Source organism: Penaeus chinensis, chromosome 22 (assembly GCF_019202785.1).
Source record: "Penaeus chinensis breed Huanghai No. 1 chromosome 22, ASM1920278v2, whole genome shotgun sequence".
NCBI lineage: Eukaryota > Metazoa > Arthropoda > Malacostraca > Decapoda > Penaeidae > Penaeus > Penaeus chinensis.
The window spans coordinates 7,530,013-7,535,012 of NC_061840.1; positions in this window are offsets into that span (position 1 = coordinate 7,530,013).

Below are 5,000 nucleotides of genomic sequence, written 5' to 3' on the forward strand. Positions count from 1 at the left end.
GTTACTTTTCTTTGGTGTCTGTCAATAGATTTTCTTTAAATGATAATTAAAATTTAAGTACATAAATTAACAAGCTATTGCAAATCTCTTGAATTAATAGTGTATAATTGCTTCAGATAGAACCTCATTAAAGTTACATGGGATTAAAGAAGATTTTTTCTCCTGTTGATCTGACACAGACAACGAAGTCTGAGACATTTTCCCAGAACCTGCAGTTGGAACATCCGTGGATTTCTCACTGGTTATTATGGTCTCAGATATCGCTGCCTCTTTTTCTGCTGTTTAACCTGACTTATTTTCATTAGATGAGACTCCAGTTTTCACTTCTGTTACTGACATAGCCCCTACTGATGGAGCCTCAAATGACATGTCTTGTGATATTGGAGACATAGGCGGTGAAATATTGTAGTTTTCCTTTCCCTGTTCTGTTGTCCCATCTTCCTCTGTTGAGACCCTACCTCTTTGTTTCTCATGAATCTTCAGATTCTCCATTAGTTGGCAGGTTCCTGGACCTCTTCAGGAAGAGTTCCTTAGACAGGGCTTGACTTAACATAACCTCCATTTCTTTGGCGGAAATGTTTGCATCTGTACTGCAGAATCTTTTCATGGGTAGTTCAGGCGTCATCTCTTTTGACGTTTCTTCGATGAAATATCTGTAGACAGGTTGCTAGGCATTTTGATTATCCGGTTATTAAATATATCTCCAAATACTGAAGTCTTCTCCATGCCACTGCGTCGCCTTATTAGCTTGAATAGCGAATCCGGCGCCACACTCGAATTTTCTGTTACAGTTGGCTAAATCTTCATTCGAGATCTTTGCGCTGGGAAGCAAAATCAGAGACATTTCCCGCAGCAGAGACAGTCGGAAGAATGAGTTGGTTCGCACAACTTCAGTCAGTCACTTTCTCCGGGGGAAGGCAATCTTCCGGAATGTAAGCTGGTGTTGGGACGTGATACCCCAGTTGAGCGCCTTAGCAATATCGGTCCTATCTTTAGCATTACGCTCAAACTTATGTCGATATTTTGTTTTAATTTACGGATTTCAGTCTTGTCTTAGAATGGAATATAGTATACAAACATTATGCATGTATACTCACACACATAGTAAATAGATAAATAGATAAGAGTACGTATGGATAGGGAGATAAATAGATATGTATGTATGCACTTGTTTGAATGTAGACGTATTCATTTTTTATTTTTGTATACAGTCTATACGTGTGTGTTGTGTGGGCGCGTGTTTGTGTGTACATGTATGTGTAGTACAATCTCATTTTGCTTATGTTGATATTGATATTTCAAGATAATGAGTAAACGTAGTAATCAATATATATGTATATATATATATATTTATATATATATATATATATATATATATATATATATATATAATGAGTAAACGTAGTAATCAATATATATGTATATATATATATATATATATATATATATATATATATCACGGTGTGTATATATATATATATGTGTTTGTGTGTGTATTATATTTCAATACAGTTTTTCACATTACTTCCCGATGTGCCAGCGACACTTGGCAACACTCGCGAGTTGAAACTTGTGATGCTACGTCACTATGACGTCACAGAGGAGGTTACAATACCGTAGAAATCCATAATTGTATATTTCATCTTTCTTTTTACATCTCTAATTCACACACTTGTCTTATAATTTTTCTTTTCTTCTCTCTCCATTTCGCTTCTTCAGTTGTCTACCTTTCTGTCTTTGTTGTCTTTCTGTGGACACACATACACACACACATATACGTGTGTGTGTATGTATATATATACATATATATTTATATATATGCAGGTTTATATATAGGCTTGTGTATATGTATATATACACATAGATTTGTACTTATAGATAGATGCAAATATATATATATATATATATACATACATATATATATTCATATGTATATATATGTTTTGTGTGTACATATATATACATACTGTATATATATATACATTTACATACACACATCCGTGTGTGTGTGTGTATGTGCTCGCGTGTGTGTGTGTGTGTGTGTGTGTGTGTGTGTGCATGTATATATATATATATATATATATATATATATATATATATATATATATGATACATATATACAAATACATCTACGTTTGTACGTAAATATATTCAACATATATGTTTATAAATGAATATATATATATAGATGTATGTACATGCGTATACATATATACACATATACATTTTCTAAGAATGTATGCAGGTATATATATATATGCACGTATGTATATATATGTATATATATGTACGCATATATATATATATATATATATATATATATATGTACGTATGCCTAAACATATATATATATATATATATATATATATATGTATGTATGTGTGTGCGTGTGTGTGCAGATATACCTGTATATATGTTTATCTATCTATATCTCTGTCTATATATATATTTACATACATACATATGTATAAATTAATGTGTGTATGTATACATACATACAAACATATACGCATCTGTGTATACACATATCTATATATACATACATAAATACATATATATTTGCATATACATACACACACATATATATATATATATATATACATATACATACATATATATATGTGTGTGTGTGTGTGTGTGTGTGGGTGGGTGGGTGTGTGTTGTGTATGCAACTAATACAATCCCGCAAAAGTAGGCCGTGACAGTCCCTGGATGAGTCACCGGATACTTCAGATGCGCGACGGGTCTGTGCGGTGTGGATTTTCTTAAGAGAGGGTAATGTTATACTTTTTCTTGTCCTGATGCATGTTTATCTAGAGAGATATTCAGGTATTCGTGTGACTGTGCAACTAGGTATGAATATGGACATGCATACATACATATATTTACATACATATACCTACACATATACTCATACATACATACTTACTAACATACATTCTCATACATAAACATACGTACGTAAGTAGATCCATATATGAATGCTTACATGTATACATACATACGTACATCCATACATATATACATACATACTTACATCCATACATATATACATACATACGTACGTATGTACGTATGTACATTCTCTCTGTCTCTCTCTCACTCTCACTCTTCACAAAGAGAGGCACATACTCTCTAGACAGGCAAATAAGAAAAAACAAAAAATAAAATCTCTCTCTTTTCTTTTTCTAGAAAAAAAGTCTTTTGCAGCAGTAAGAACTCTGGTCATCAAAAATAAGACGTAACAATTAGGCAGTCGTAAATATGCCTGCGCTCTGACTGCTTGCTCGAGCCCGAGAAAACGGCACACACACACTGCAATGCGGTATCCGGTTGTGATCAAGCTGGCTACGAGATATCTGTCGGTCTCCATAGCTCGGTAGCTTATCCCAGCAGCGAAAGCAGGCTCCTTCTCTGGGACTTTGCTAGGTCCCAGAGATTGAGGATTTCTGGCTCCTGGTATCAGCGCTCCAACCCGCATCGCTGGCCATGGTATAGTGATACTGGTACTGTGGCCAAGGAGATCAACCAAAGATGACTAAAGTATTTTTAGAATGCGGTGACCAATCCAAGTAGTTATTAAGGAGATGAAACTGGGCAACGCAACTGGACCCTAAGCAATAGCAAGAGAGCACTATAAAGAAGAGAAAAAAAGACAAGGTAATGAAGGGATGCAGTGACTGACAAGCAGTATGGATACCAATTATACGGAGAAAGGAGGCTCAGTGGACTGTAAGAACTGTAGTACTTTTGTTGTTATTTATATATATATGTGGATTAAAGGTCCCTGATATGGTTCTGAACAAGAGACTCATGAAGATGGTCAGGAGCCACAAATCACAATTTTCCGTTCTAATAGCGAAAGAGTGAAAAAAATATATTCAGATGTGAGAAGGGAAGTAGAAAGCATTAGACAGAAGAGCACCCAAAACAGCTGACCTCTGGGCAATCTAAGGCTGTCGAAACGTATATATATATGTGTGAGTGTATACGTATACACACACACACACACACACACACACACACAAACACACACATATATATATGAGTGTGTGTGTGTGTGTGTGTGTGTGTGTATACGTATACACTCACACATATATATATACGTTTCCACAGCCTTAGATTGCCCAGAGGTCAGCTGTTTTGGGTGCTCTTCTGTCTAATGCTTTCTACTTCCCTTCTCACATCTGAATATAGTACACAGATGTTATGGGAAATTAGAAACACGGGACGCACCTTTATTTACAAATCAAAATCATACGTATTCAAGTAATACTGGTTGATCAGTCTCAACAGAGACTAACAGTCAACAGATCGCTGGTCCATACAGAATTCATACTGTTGCCTCATCTAATCATAATAGCAAAAACCAAACGTGCAAATCGGAGACCAAATGAATATGATGCAGATAATGAAACGTTCATAACAATGCCCACCGAGAACTGGCACGTTGAGGTACCTTGCCGGAAACTCTCGACAACAGTGGGTGTATCTTCACCATTCGTGGTCAAGAAATATCCACCATGATTATACATACATATACAGATAAAATAAACAGAAAGGGAGACATTTTAAACATAAATTAACCCACTGATCACCCTATATGTTTCGAAGGCTAACCTCGCTTGTGTCCCGGCAGTTACTGCTGTTGGCAGGCGAGGCCAACAGCAACAAACGCTACGGCACTGTGGATAATCGACTACATTGATTCCAGTGCCAAAATGATGCCATGGTAATCGGAGGCTTACTAAGTTCCAGCGAGAAGACTGATACATAGAATATTGTGGGACATCTGCACATTATCTCAAGATGAATTCTTGATCATGCCATTACACTGTATGCCGTATATGTTATCCTTGACTTTAAAAGTCAATGTTGATGCAAACCAGCCGATCTTACAATTACGTAAAGAGGGATTAACAGTTAGAAATGTTAATTCATACTTGTGTATTTACATCTTCCCACATGAAAATGCCTTTATTGTTATTAGCATTAACCAG